The sequence below is a fragment of the Alosa pseudoharengus genome, unplaced genomic scaffold, assembly GCF_046254945.1.
Source record: "Alosa pseudoharengus isolate Yale_2024_CS ecotype anadromous, Long Island Sound unplaced genomic scaffold, YU_APseudo_1.1 YU_APseudo_1.1_scf_15, whole genome shotgun sequence".
In the NCBI taxonomy this organism is placed as follows: Eukaryota; Metazoa; Chordata; class Actinopteri; order Clupeiformes; family Clupeidae; genus Alosa; species Alosa pseudoharengus.
Genome location: NW_027468620.1, coordinates 6,840,344 through 6,855,776, shown reverse-complemented (window position 1 = coordinate 6,855,776; position 15,433 = coordinate 6,840,344). Strand labels below are relative to the sequence as shown.

The 15,433-nt window shown below is 45.7% G+C and overlaps 1 long non-coding RNA gene across 1 annotated transcript; it reads right to left on the bottom strand.

The window, feature by feature from the left end:
• Positions 1–2,206: 2,206 nt before the first annotated feature.
• LOC143124081 (uncharacterized) lies at positions 2,207–14,234 on the bottom strand. The gene is made up of 3 exons (XR_012986988.1): positions 14,107–14,234; positions 3,301–3,364; positions 2,207–2,241 (listed from the first exon to the last, which is right to left on the bottom strand). It is a non-coding gene; the product is annotated as an uncharacterized LOC143124081 (long non-coding RNA).
• Positions 14,235–15,433: the final 1,199 nt, after the last annotated feature.

The following is a 15,433-nucleotide window of genomic DNA, read 5'->3' as shown; positions in this document are numbered from 1 at the left end:
GGCTGTGCATTCATCTAAATTGATAATATCGGGGAAAGAGTGGATGTTTTTTTTCCACTCTTCCACATGGGTAATGAGGATCATTACTGATTGCCTGAGTGACTCGCTGAGCTAATTGAAATTGTGCTCTTGCGAGATCTTTGGATTTCCATGGTAACCCTGCACAACACTTATCCTGATTGTGAAACTACCACATGACCTGACACTGAAAGGAGACCTCCTGGTGTCATAGCATGACAGACCAGGCAAACAAGTTGTTCTTGGCAAGGTCATTGATTATGTAAATGTGAAATGAAATGTGATCTCCATGTGTTCCTTTAAAACTCACTGTACATGCAGCTTAAAGCAATGCTTCAAAGGATGATTTAATGTTGACTTATCAAGGAAGGAACTTAACATAAAAAGCAGGTGATAGTGATATTGGAGTGTATGATGAATAGAAAAGTTAGAACTTTGCTTTATGGAAACTTTGAAACTGTCTGTCTTTGGATTATGACTTTGTCTGGTTCTCATGTTTTTGGATAATTCTTTGTTGTTGGACTGCGGCCCCAGCCTGCCTGTTTTTCTGAGTTTTTGCATTTCCCTTGAAATGTTAGCGTTAAGTTAAAATATTTTACGTGTTAATACATTGTCCAGTTTACATAACACTTTGATCTGTTTTTGCCCCATTGTCCTTCCATAACTATATTACTTTATTGGTGAGTGATTGTATGATGGCCTTATTTTTTATCCCATTTATGGAGTTTGACACTTTCCCAATAGCACCGTGATGATAACACCTGACATAGTCATGCCCTGGACTACACTATATGTACAGGGATATCTGATTGCATCTCATGTAGCCTACACCTTTGCCTTCTACACTTCGTGTAGGCCATGACTCCATTTTCAATCATTTAGGTGTTGAGAGCACTACAGTCAAATATTTGACTTTTACTAAACAGCAGTTCAGCAGTTCTTACGGGTATTCCTGATTGACATGAAATTAAGCCTAGTCCCATATCTTTAACTTGATTAGTTATGTTACTGTAAGTTAGCGGCTACCTGGAATGTTATGTTGGATGTCTTCAGGCTTGACAGGCATGGAGAATATGGATGCCAGTGAGTAACATAGAATTTAATTTAAGCTTTTATTTCATTATGCGAATGACATATACCGAGTACAGCATATTTCATTTCTAGTGTTGATATACAAACACTAGGTAAAACCACATACCAACAACCAGCTAGCAGGCACATAGCAATCACTATAAAATAACCCTGACTTATACATAAGACACACTAAATATGTTGGTCAGATCCACCCAGTGACCATCTATAGAACAAGGAGAGGGAGTGTGTAGTTCTCACTGCTAGCATCACTCCATAACTTCTCCATCCGTCTACTGCTTCCCTCACATGGGGAAGAGCAAGTGACCAGAGAAGGTGTTGAAGTGAAATTGGTTGTCCGCCAACCATGCATTTTGCGGCAGCTTCACAGAGACCACATCTCCCACCTCCAGCAGCAGAGAAGCTCCAGTCCCACCATTCAAATTCAGTGTTGTCTGTTGAGTCCATGCCATGGCTACATGCTCTTCATTTTTATTAAGAGAGACTGCTATGCCTCTATGTTCATGGCAATGTCCATGAATGAATACAACAAAGTGGTAGACCCCTCTGACTGGAGCTGTGAAAATACCTACAGTGGAAGAAAAATAGCAACTAAATATACAAAATATCAAGAGACATGACAATGCAATTCCTACAGTTTCAGTCTGGGCTGTGTGTTTACAGTAATACCTGTGTTGTTGTTGTAGGCATTTCCGGTGTTAGTGAAGACATGTTTGTAGATCAGTGTGGTAGGGCTATTATAGGGACCGTAGTACTGATGACCTGGTAATGTTTTCAGTGAGGCAGAGAAAGACACCTTGCTCTTATCTCTTTCCATTCTCAATTCCTTCAGATCCTTTGCCTGAGCTAAGGACAACACACACACACACACACATGCAGAGAAAGAGAGAGATGAGAGAGCCAAACAAAACAAAACTAGGGGGGTATTTTGGGGACAGAATCAAACATTTCTCACCATTGTTTTCACTCCTAAGTTGTTTCACCAGATCGCTGATCTCCCTCAGCACATTGTAGATGTCAGGCTGGCAAGTCTCCCCTGCAACCACAACTATACCAGCCCAAAGCAACAGCAGCACAGCAGCTCCAGGAGTTTTCATGCTCAACACACACAGCTGTCACACCTAATGAAAACTGAACACACACACACACACACACACACACACACACACACACACACACACACACTCACACACACACACACACACATTAGCCCATAGCTATCCACTGTTTACAATTTAGGGCTATAGCGTATACCGGATCAAATCTGTAGTGGTCGATCAACGAAAAATACTGTCTCCACGGCTTATTTGATGTGATTTAATGCAGCAAATGCCCTTGGTCAAAGAGTTACACTTTAAACTAGCTTAAAGCTGCAGTTGGCAAGACAGAACAACACAAATCAGCCGGTTTTAGAAAAAAACCCTGCACTTCTACCTCCACCTAGAACCTGTTATTTATTTTGTAAAAATCCACAGCTCCCGGTTCTTCTGGTCCAATCAGAGCAGGGCTGTGTGAGATCTGACTGTCAATCACAGTCTGGTGCAGTCTGGTGTGCACTGACGAGCACAAACTCGATGAGAGTGTGCTCGGTGGTAGTGGGGGAGGGGCATGAGAGTTGCTAACATTAAACATTTTGGCTAAGTCCCCTCAATCTGTCAGACTTACCAACTGCAGCTTTAAACTTGTGGGGTGCCAGTTAGTGTGCATGTGCTTTGTGTGCTCCTGCCCCCTAGTGGTGTTAGTGTGCATGTGCTTTGTGTGCTCCTGCCCCCTAGTGGTGTTAGTGTGCGTGTGCTGTGTATAAGTATAAGTAAGTATATACTCTTTTGATCCTGTGAGGGAAATTTGGTCTCTGCATTTATCCCAATCTGTGAATTAGTGAAACACACTCAGCACACAGTGAACACACAGTGAGGTGAAGCACACACTAATCCCGGCGCAGTGAGCTGCCTGCAACAACAGCGGCGCTCGGGGAGCAGTGAGGGGTTAGGTGCCTTGCTCAAAGGCACTTCAGCTGTGCCTACTGGTCGGGGTACGAACCGGCAACCCTCTGGTAACAGGACCGAAGCACTAACCAGTAGGCCACGACTGCCCCTGTGTGCTCCTGCCCCCTAGTGGTGTTTAAGATATCACTTCCCACTATACCGGACAGTGTTTTATGCTGCTTGTACCAATAATAATTTTCTTTACCACCACTGCCTCTGTGTGTTGTCTGAGGCTCGGGAGGATTTGGTTTATGTGGAAATTGGCATAACTGTGCTTTGACACACACACACACACACACACACACACACACATACACATGAGAAAACCCTGAAAAAAGAATGACATAATCTAAAGCATTCCTGAACAGTGTTGGGCAAGTTACTTCAAAATCATAATGTATTATGCATTACTAATTACTGTCATTTCAAAGTAATTTGTTACATTATAACATTACTGTCTCTGAATTGTAAGGCATTACACTACTATTGCATTACTTTTAAGTTACTTTCACCAAAATATCTAGAAATATGGATTTGCCGTTCTAAATGCAGTTTATTACGCTCAATGCAGCTCATTGCTCTTCCAATGGAGGGAGATGTGGTATAGCATAATGACTGAGCTAGGCTAAAGGCTAACAACAGTAGAATGCAATAGGCACAGTGCTCCTTATGCAATACAAGGAACAATCATAGTCAGAATTTTGTTAAAAACCAACAAAAGGTCAGGCAAAGTCTGGTAAATTGTGATAGAAATACTGTAACTTTATGGCCTGCTCATTAAAATCAATGGAGAGCCTACTATATTGTAAATCAAAGCTTGAAGGAACCGTATGTAAGACTGTGGCCAAAGCTGGTGCTACAATCACTTTCAAATTACTGTAAAGCGCTGTATCCCCTTCCCCTCCCCCTCTGACTGGCAGAGCTGGCAACCCGAAACACTACTGACTTTGTGATTAGTAGATAGGTGGAGGGTGGCGCATCAGGCCAAAACACAACATGACAACATCAACATGAGTTGAGGGCTGCAACTTCACTTTTTAAATGACAATATCCTGGCCAGAGTACTGTTGTCAGTGATATAAGTATTTGAAATGAACATGATTTCTTAATGTCTATGACATATCAGGGTCATTTTATGATTAATTGAAATACATTTCTTACATACGGTTCCTTTAATAAAGACATGTCAAGATGGTGGCCTGCTGGCCATTTCAGTGTCCTAAGTGAGTGGCTTTGAGTGAGTGACATTTAAATGATAACTCAAACACCTAAAGTAAAATAAAAGGCCTATTATTTACAGACAATTACTGTGTGTTTTTAAACATTAATTTCTGAAGAAATGCTGTTTTACTTATAAATGGCACTGTCACTTTAAGAGCACATAATGCCCTTTTGCCAGCTCTTGTTTACAAGCCTTGTTTGTTTGAGTTACATTGATCGCACAATATTACCAATAACATGCACAATGTTAAGTTGTTTTAAGCAGCCTTCATTGCTTTGGAAATGGAAGTAGCCTATGCAATGACATGTTGCTTCACATTTCGTTTTGCAAATAAAAGTGAATTATGAGCCTGGTATCCACCTAGCTATCTGAATGGAATGCGTTTCAGTCGACTCGGCATATCATGTGCTTCATGTAAATGCTTAACAAATTATTGAAGACCCACCAATTCCATTCTACTAGTAGGCTACGTGGTGGAGATTGAAAGAACCCAAAAAGTATCAAACTTGCATGTAACATGGTGCATTTTGATATTGTAAACGTTATTGATGAAGAGTGAAACGCAGTTTGCAGTAAAGCTACTATTCATTGGTTACATGGGTGCCCCCTCTGTCCTTTGGTGCCCAAAGTGCGTGATGCGCGTGGGGTGAGCGGTCGCGCACTACCAGGCTACACAATCTTTTTCAGCATTTCTATCCCTTTATTCTCAAAGCTCAAAGCTGACCTGCACTACAACAGCATAGTTTGTGTTTTATCAAGAATCAAAAAGATTACGTGGCACCAGATGTTTCATTACTTGAAAAACTTGTGCTATTTCACGAGGCATAGAGAGATCTTTCGGTTTCGCACACAAAATGCACTAACTATTATGTTCTTCATATCCTTCTCTGACAAGCTGAAAATAATGAGCGTAGGCTTATGTCCATCCCGCAAATAGAGCCTAGCCTATAAATGCAGTTGCATCCATTTGGCTTGGGGGGTGACAGGTCAATCATTTTGCCCTCTTCATGACAGGTTCAGTGTTTGTTACGATCGCGCCCCCCTGCCCCACCCCTCAAGTAGATTTGTCCAAGCAGCCGCTAGGTTTGTGGGGAAATATAGCCATATACGAGTGCATGGTAGCCTTGGCTGTATAAGTGCCCTCCGCTGGCTGGTGTTCACTTCATCGCTGTTTAACCGTAAACAGCAATCAGAGGTCTAGTTTTATTCCATAAATATATTGTTTTTATAGACGTTAGTTGCACCTACTGTAGTGCGGTTCTGTCAACATAAAGAAACTACGGGTAGCCTACAATTTTCGCACAACTTGTGGAAAAGTGTTAAAAAGAAAACCCATTCATTTTTGGAGCTGATCCTACTCAAAAGGAACTTCAAAGTATTTCCCATATAGTAGGCATAGCCTAACTTTTAGCTCACAACGACAGTGAAAGTAAAAGTTGGAAAGTGGAAGTCTCTCCACCGAGTGTTACATTGGATGCACAATCAATCGCAAGTCGATGCAGGTAAAAAGTAGGCTAGGCTATCGTAGGTTAGTAACGAAGGTAGCCTAATTTTGCAAAATGTGATGACGGCACACAAACTTGGGCAAAAACATTTAGGTTATACACTTGTGGTGATAGCCTAGTTAATGTGAATCGCCAGGGTGCGATTTGTGTAAAAACCAGAGGGGGGGGATGATTTTGAATAAGTTTGTAAACCCCCCCCCCAAAAAAAAATACAAATAAATGAACGAATGATTCATAGCCTAGTAATGTCATGGCTAATAATACCCTATATTATTTTTGCCACCTTTGTAACATTTTAGTTTTAGTTTACCGTGGTGTATGACTTTAAACAGCGAGTGCTTGGTATGATGATCAGCTCCTCTAATGCAGGGTAGGACTACGTTTTGACAAGCATACAAATTCACCTTGTTCTTGCCCCATCTGAAATTACTCCTATACTTTTGCTGCCTCCATCCTTTCTGTATTTGTTGTGTAAAAAAACGTTGTATATGATGGCACTGAAGTCTTAAGTTAGTGAATTGGCTAACAGTGTTAGTTGGTAACCAAATAGCCTACACATTGCGCTACACGCTGCGTAGGCTACGTGCATTCTCTCTCCTGCTGATTTGCGTTCAGTAGTGCGTAATATTGCAAAAGTTGAAAAAATAAATGTGTTTATTGTAGCCTACAGAAAATAAATAGCCTATCATACAGTTAATTGCCTACAGTGCAGTGAAGAGTTTGGAGAGTAAAGTTATAGGGCAACTTGAAGTTTTATGAAAATAATTTACGAACCAGAACATAAAGACCATGAAGCTTCTATTTCTTGCAGCTGTTAAAACACCCGCTAGATAGTTTAAATACCCACCAACATTCGTTTTTGCAGTACAGATTATTTCTAAAAGTTATTTGTCTACTAGGCCTAGCCTACTGGCTGATTTATCAAACGAGTGCTTTCTCGTTCGTCCTCCGCAAACTACAGGTGTTTCGGTAGAGAGCCATTGAATAAGCGATGCCAAGCAATTTCTGTAATAGCCTACTTTTTGTGACATTCAGCAAATATCTCCTCATTTAATGTAAGTTCTTTTTCTAACTTAGTTTCGGTGTTTCACTATGGGAATCGCTTCGGTCGTGACCATCTACGGAAGCTCCAATGACATCACGTCTGTCAGTGACAGACAGGTCGACCTAAAACTGGGCTCCGCCCCTCTGCCCTTAAATACTGGTCGGCCTCCCTGCTCAGGCATTCACGCTTTCTTCCCGTGAAGACTACAAGCTCCTTCAGCACTACAGGTAAGGCTGTGCTCGCTTAACTGTTCATAGGTGGACCGTCAAGGAACCCGCCGCTGAACGCGACTACAGTAATATCCACACAGTGCTGAACAAGTCTTCGTCAGGAAGTGCTTATTTTACTGTTAATTCAGTTATCATAGCTGTCGAGGAGAGTGTCCGCGTCAAGGCGAACTTTTCTCTGACAAACTTGCTAGTCATTAGCGAGTAGCGACCCGTGTAGTTCTAGCGTTAGTTTTAGCATTCGGTTGCTTAAACTAGCGTTTTTTCACTACAGTGTGCTTCTACCTAGCTTTCAGTTGCTAGGCTTGTAGCACACCGGTTGTTTAGTCAACTAATATTACGAGGACAGCGTTTGTGTTGAGGCGTGCTGTTCTCGCTCTGAATACGGGTATTTTGAGCACCTGAGGTGCTTCAGCCCACCTACAGCCGCAGTAGCCACACGGCGGTTTAGCCACGGCTTAAAGTTTAGCTAGGCTACTACACTAACTTTGTATCTAAGGCTAACGGGTTGTGACGACCCTAAACTTTAAGTTAGTAACTCTGTTCTCTCCCCTCTCCTCCCAGTTACGATGTCTTCGGCGACTACCCCCGCCAAAGGGAAGGACCCAGACTCCGGGGAGACCTCTTCCCGCCTATGCCCAGCGTCATGCGGGGCTACGGTGTCGCGGAGGGACCCCCATCCTCTATGCATCATGTGTATGGGTGTCAAACATGCATAAGCGGCCGTGGTGGACCCACAGACCTGTGCCCACTGCGCCACGATGCCGCAGAAGATAAGGGAAAGGAGGATGAGAGTGGCGGTAGCCAACGAGCAAGACCCCTGCATCTCCGAGGCTACCGCTAATCCGGTCACCATGCAACCGCGAGCTTCAAAGAGCTGGGCGGACATGATAGACGAAGACTCCCAGGTCCTGCCTCCGCTGTTCGAGTATCTCGCCGCACCGATGGTGGAGGAACCGGAGGAGCAGGAGACGGAGGGCGATGACCTCCTCAACATGGGCGATGAGGATGATGAGGAGGACTCCATGCTCCCCCCACATCAGCCTAGACCCACCTCGGTCACTGACTCTAACCTGTATGATGTCTGCAGACGCGCAGCGGCCAAGCTCTCCATCCCCTGGCCAGCTGCCCAAGATCCGGAGGGTATGGAGAGGGACCTTTACGACGGTAAAAGACTCCCCCCTGCCCTAGCCCCAGCGAGGCAGCTCCTGCCCGCGGTCCCGGCCTGCATGTTGGAGATGTCACGGTTTTGGGCTAGTCCCTTCAAGAGCAAGCTCCCGACCAAGGGCTACGCGAGGCTTGAGATACAAGGGATGGGGGAACTGGGGTTGTCCGGACCCCCAGCAGTTGAATCCTCGGTGGCCTACCACCTCCACTCTATTCGCCGCTCTATTTCCGCCTCCTCCAACATCCCTTTGACCAGCAGGATGGACCGCCTGACAGCGTCCATCTTCCAGCGCATGTACAAACACGCAGCCCAATCAGTCTGCGCACTGAATGCTGTCACACTCCTGTCATCCTGATGCTGTCACACTCCTGAGATCCTGGAGGAGATGGGGGGACAGATTGACTCAGAGTCCCCAAACCCAGCACTCTGGGATGAGATCTGCGTCGTAAACGACTTACTCCTCTCGCGGTGCCGTTCAGGGCTGCGGCCGGGTGATGGGCCTCGCAGTGACGGGTGAAAGAGCCCTGTGGCTGAACCTCTCAGGCCTCAGCGATGCCCAGAAGTCGGAGATCATGGATGCGGCCTATGACCCCACCAAGGGTCTGTTTGGTCCGGCGCTGGAGAGAATGAGGGAGACAAGCTCCCTCAGGAAACAGGAGGACGAGGCATTCAACCTCTGCCTGCCTCGAAAACCGACGCCACGCCCCCTCCCCAGGCGACTCAGCCTGGCTTCTCAGCAGCGGCGGCGAGAGCTAAACAGGGAGGTGCCAGACCACAACGACCAGCCCCTCCAGCTCAGCAGTCGAACCAGCGGCCTAGGGCCAACACTGGTTCGTGGGGAAAGCCTTCCTTCGCGGCGGTGGCGGCCAAAAACCGTCCACCACAACCCACTGAGAACAAAAAGAAGCGTTCAGCCTGACCTCAGCTGCCCCTCCCCAACTCCCCCCGCTCTCCAGAAAGAGGAGAAAGCTGGGGGAGTCACAAAGCCCCGCCTATTCGCTCAGAGTAGCCACCCTTTCTCTCCCCTTAGTTCCCAGAGAGGAGATGTTGGGGCCTTTGTCTCAAGAATGTCAGTGTCACCAAACACTTGTTTCAAAAATAAAGTTTACCCAATCGCAGCCAGGCCTTGGGCCAAGGGCGATTTTCTCTGTTGGTCTCAAAACACACTCAAACCAGTGTTTTCCCTGCCCTCAGCCACCAGAGGGAGCTCACGCTCCCTCTCAGGCAATGAACACCGCTGTGAACCCCCTTCACGTAGAATTTCACGCGGTGGACGTGACGTCATCAATATGCGTCACGAGAGGCTCGTTCTCGGCCAGAGCGGAACAGTGGCACAACAACACAACAAGCCCATGGGTTTTAGCCATGATAACTCGAGGTTACAGGCTACAATTTGCCATGAGACCTCCCAGGTTCCACGGAGTATTAGTTTCAGTGGCCAAAGGGGATTCAGCTCGTGTTTTAAGGGAAGAGATCGTATCTCTTTTAAACAAACGAGCAATCAGAGCTGTACCGGAGGAGGAGAGCAAGCAGGGTTTTTACTCCCCGTACTTCGTCATTCCAAAGAAAGGGAGCTCGGCTCTCCGGCCCATCTTGGACCTCCATGTGTTAAACAAGCACCTACGAAAATACACGTTCAGGATGCTATCACACAAGGTGTTATGTCAATCAATCCGCCCCCACGATTGGTTCGTGACGATAGACGCGGCGGACGCGTTCTATCATATCGATGTGTGAGGTTCGCCTTCGAGGGCAAAGCCTACGAGTTCCTAACTATCCCATTTGGGTTAGCATTAGCGCCCCGCTGTTTCAGCAAATGTATGGAAGCTGCGCTAGCCCCGTTAAGGAACAAGGGCATCAGAATTCTCTCTTATTTAGACGATTTTCTGCTTTGCGCCCACTCGAGAGACCAAGCCCTCATAGATTCCAAAATAGTGTTAGATCACCTGAGGAATTTAGGTCTCAATATCAACTGGAAAAAGAGTCGATTAGAGCCCTCACGATGCACAGATTACCTGGGGCTACACATAGACTCCCTATACTATCGAATCAGACTCTCGGACGCGAGGATCGCGTCTTTCACCCAGTGTTTGAACCACTTCAAACCACAGCGGACGGTCTCATTCAGACTGTGCCTGAGTTTGCTAGGCCTCATGGCGTCTGCAATCTCAGTAGTGAAATGGGGACTTTTAATGATGAGGGACTTTCAACGATGAGTCTCGTCTCTCCGCTTATGCTCGCGCCGGCACCTCAGACGTTTGGTGAGAGTGCCAGTGGCGTGCATGATGGCCCTCCGCTACTGGAGAAATCCCTCAGTTTTGAGGACGGGGATTCCTCTGGGGGGCGTGTCCACGAGAATGACGTTAACGACAGACGCCTCTCTACTAGGCTGGGGTGCGACGCTGGGGGGCAGAGCTGTGAATGGCGTTTGGTCCCCCCAGCTGAAAAAGGAACACATAAATTATTTAGAACTCCTTGCAGTGTCCTTAGCTCTGAGACACTTCAACGGAATTCTAAAGGGCCAGCATGTGTTAGTGAAAACAGACAACTCCACAGTCGTGGCCTATATCAATTGCCAAGGCGGCACCCGCTCCTTGAAACTACACAGGCTGGCAAGGAGACTACTCCTGTGGTGCAGCCCCCAGTTTCTCTCAGTCCGCGCGACACACGTACCGGGGGTCTTGAACAGGGGGGCAGATCTCATGTCACGGGGAAATCCCCTATACGGGGATTTGAAACTCCATCCACAAGTAGTGGCTCAGTTGTGGCGGAGGTACGGGAGAGCCACCGTAGATCTCTTCGCCTCGCAGGAAAACGCTCAGTGTCCTCTTTACTTCTCCCTAACAGACGTAAATGCACCGCGGGGTGTGGATGCATTAGCCCACCCATGGCCAAGCGCCCTACTATACGCATTCCCACCCCTGAGCTTAATCTCCCCCACTCTAGCCAGGGTGAGGGAACAGGGCCTGTCCCTGATCCTAATTGCTCCACTTTGGCCATCCAAACATTGGGTGGCAGAAATAGTGCAGCTGCTGAAGGGCCAGCCATGGCCCCTCCCAATACGGAGGGACCTGTTGTCACAGGCGAGAGGGGAAATCTACCATCCCCACCCAGACAGGATGGCTCTCTGGGCCTGGCCCGTGAACGGTGGAATTTAAATGCTGCAGGCCTACCCCAGACAGTCATTGACACGATTCAGAGTGCCCGAGCCGGCTCTACGCGTGTATTATATGGTCATAAATGGCGCGTTTTTGAAGAGTGGTGTGCTGGAAAGAACATAATTTCTTTTCAATGCTCAGTGATAGAACTCCTCTGCTTTCTACAAGACCTGTTGGATAGAGGCAAGGCGTTTTCAACTATCAAGGTCTATTTAGCGGCCATCTCAGCTTGTCATGTGGGTTTTGGGGACAAACCTGCAGGTCAGCACCCCCTAGTCTGTCGGTTCATGAAGGGGGTTCGTCGCCTACGCCCGGTCACCAGGCCTCTGGTCCCTCGCTGGGACTTAGCCCTGGTTTTAGACTCTCTCTGTCATCATCCATTTGAACCATTAGAGGGAATAGGGTTAAAGTTCCTGTCTTTGAAGACAGCTTTGCTCTTAGCTCTGACCACAGCAAAGAGAGTGAGCGATTTGCAGGCTCTCTCCATCCGCCCTGCGTGTTTACAGTTCGATCAAGACTACACCAGGGTGCGCCTACGCCCCAACCCGGCGTTTGTACCTAAGGTGGTGGATGCGGCCTATAGGTGTCAAACTATAGAACTGACGGCCTTCCACCCCCCACCTTTTTCCTCAGTGGAGGACCAAAGGTTGAACTGTTTGTGCCCTGTCAGAGCACTTCGTCACTATATACAGAGGACTGCAGAGTTTAGGAGACATGACCAACTTTTTGTGTCATGGGCTACCTCTCACAGAGGGAAATCTTTGTCTCGACAGAGGCTTTCTCACTGGATTATAGAAGCTATTTCAGTGGCTTACAGGAGCAAGGGCTCGCAGCCATCGGAGGGCTTGAGAGCTCACTCTACTAGAGGCATGGCTACATCCTGGGCCCTGTTTAGAGGTGTTTCGGTACAGGACCTCTGTGCAGCGGTCAGTTGGGCCTCAGGGAACACTTTTGTGCGGTTCTACAGGCTGGATGTGTCGGGTCCATCCCTAGCTCACTCTGTGCTGGGAACAGGAGACTCGGTCTCGATGTAGGGGCCTGGGCCTAAGTCATTGGTAGGTGACTGTGCAATCCGGGAGTTGCCTATATCTCCCATAGTGAAACCCTGGTTCTTTGATGACAGAGTGAGGTGTTTCACCAACACTCCCCTCCTTGCAGAAGGACAGGAAGAAACCGTTCTGAACGCCTGAGCAGGGAGGCCGACCAGTATTTAAGGGCAGAGGGGCGGAGCCCAGTTTTAGGTCGACCTGTCTGTCACTGACAGATGTGATGTCATTGGAGCTTCCATAGATGGTCACAACCGAAGCGATTCCCATAGTGAAACACCTCACTCTGTTATCAAAGAACCAGGGTTACGTTAAGTAACCTAACGTTCCTTCGGACAATAGGCATACGTTCTACTCTACATGCAGTTGTCCTCCATCTCAGTTGCATCAGTTTTCTAATTTTGAAGGTTCTAAAACATTATGCTTCACTGAATCCTTCTCGTTTTCATTCATTTGTCCAGCTAACTTTTCCATTGAAACTAGCCATTTATGATGGATTACACACTCGACATTCTGAAATGTCCTGCACGATCAAGGCCAAATTAATCACGCAGCCACTGTGTCAGCAGCATCAGTGCAGATGGTGACGGTGCGTTTCTGATGTCAGATTATTATGTAGGCTAGCCTACTAGACTGTTCTCACGTTGCAGCGCTTTACTTATATGAAGTAGCATTAATCAATATGAGGGGCAGAGGGGGATAAATGTTGTCCCCACCGGGGATAAAAATAATTTAGCAGAGGTAGGGATAGGAAAACCAGAGGGGGGGAAATCCTCACCATCCCCCCCTACAAATCGCACCCTGTGAATCGCGGACTATAACCAAAGTAAAGGAGCACCAAATAAAGGCTGTGGTTATGTTTCTACAACATATTGGCACAAAACGTAATTTATGTCAACTATGACGATGTCCATGTTCAGTAGCCTATATTTTTCATTTAGTCAAGCAGTGTCATATGGTTTAATGCATGCGGTAGACAGACAGAAGATGAACCTGTCTTTAGTAGCCTATCCCTGAATCCTGTCCCTCTCAAATCACTTTAAAATGGTTTGATTAGTAACCAGAATTTAAAAAAAAATCCTGGAGACACCCCTGGACCCCCGTGGTATTGTGATTAGGCTATAGGTCCAAATCTAAATGTTTGAGTTCAGTCTATGAAGTGTTGCTACAGCATAATACTGTGTGTTTGTTATTTATGGGGGGAATCAGGGGGGGATTTTTTTTGGGGGGGGGGCAGCGTCGGTCCATGAGAAAATTGCCAGGGCCTAATTTTGTTCCCAGTCCGTCATCTTCAACCAGTATGAGGAGATAACGTTTTCCCTCTGTTGTTCTCGCGTTTGCAAAACAAAACACTAGTTAATTGCATTTTAACGCGCGTTACTGAAGTTTGTACCGAGTAAAATATTACCCAATTTTTTTTGTAATGCCTTACATTACCGCGTTACCGCAAACAGTAATAGATTACAGTAATACATTACTTTTGTAACGCATTACTCGCAAACTGTTCCTGAATGTATCACATATATGGATTTGTGAAATGTCTAATGACTCACTATGGTGTATAATATCTAAAATCACAGTAGGATGAGGGCTATGTTGTAATAAATGTTATTAGGCTGAGTTTGTGTGAGGAGCCTTACCTAAGTTCAGGGAAAGCTGCAGGTGATGCTGTGGTCCTCTGTCCTCCTGAAGGAAGTGTAGGCTACTCTCCTCCAGCACAGTGATGCTTTTAAAAGCAGAGGCTGGAGGAGGCACTGCCACTGTTCACCAATAAGAGTCCTTTATGCTTATCATACACATGAATCACATATCTGGATCAGTTCACATGTTTAACTGGTTGTATTACAGTAGTTCTCCGCACTTTGAAAGACAAGGAAGCGCTTATGAGTATTTCATTCCCTTTCATATTTACTCCATTAATCCACACTAATTACAGTTTTTCTTAGTCACTTTGGTGCAAATCTCAAATCATTATTAACTTTTGCACAGTTGACGCATTTCTCAAAGCAATTAATGCAAATTGCACTACAGAGTGGATTACCTGCAAAAGTGTGTCTTCCTCAATGCTTAGTCTATGTCTCAAAAGCAATTTAAACCAATAAAACTGAAGTCCTTACATCATTGTTTATGTCAAGATAGTCAAACTGCTTTGTCTTGTTATCAATATGACAGTTTACTTGAATAATGTGCAAGGCAGCACTATTTTCTATTCCAAAACAAATTTACACATTATTGTGTGCAGAGGAGGTTGATTGCAAGACAGTGTTTTTACTGTTGACAGACATTGTACAGTATCAAGAAAAAAAATACCAATGTACAGTGAGCACAAACATACACCTTGACCGCATTTCATTCTATGTTACTGCGCTACCACAACTTGATACAAAAGTTACAGTTGCTGCATCTTGACAATGATTAGTAACCATTCTGATAGAAGAAATGCATTTCTTGGCGGAAGAATGATTATCTAGGCCTATGAACAAATCTTTACATTTCACGATGCTGTGCCTTTACTTTATGAAACATAGTGCATTTTGTAAGGCAATGTAGGCATCTAGTCATGGTGACAACAGCCTAACTCACAAATACACACACACACACACACACAGACACAGACACACCAACACATGGTGACTTTGTCAGAAACTGCTTTGTAGAAACTGCTAAAAACAACCTCACTGAAGAAGAACAGGTCAATGAACCCTTCTTTTTCGGTGAGCTTTTTTTTTTTGGCAGTATGCAAACGGAGTGCTGGACTGAGGTGTAATGGCAAGTGTACCCTTTAGCCCCGTTCTGGCCGTCGGGTGAATAAGGCGAATTATGCGTTGTAATCAGTTTTCAATCTATGAATCCATTATGCTTCCTGACCAATTGACCTAGTCACATCAAACCAACTGCGCAAGACACTATGTCTCAGGGATTTATAGATAAAAAAAAATGAAAATAAATAAATACATAAATAAATCA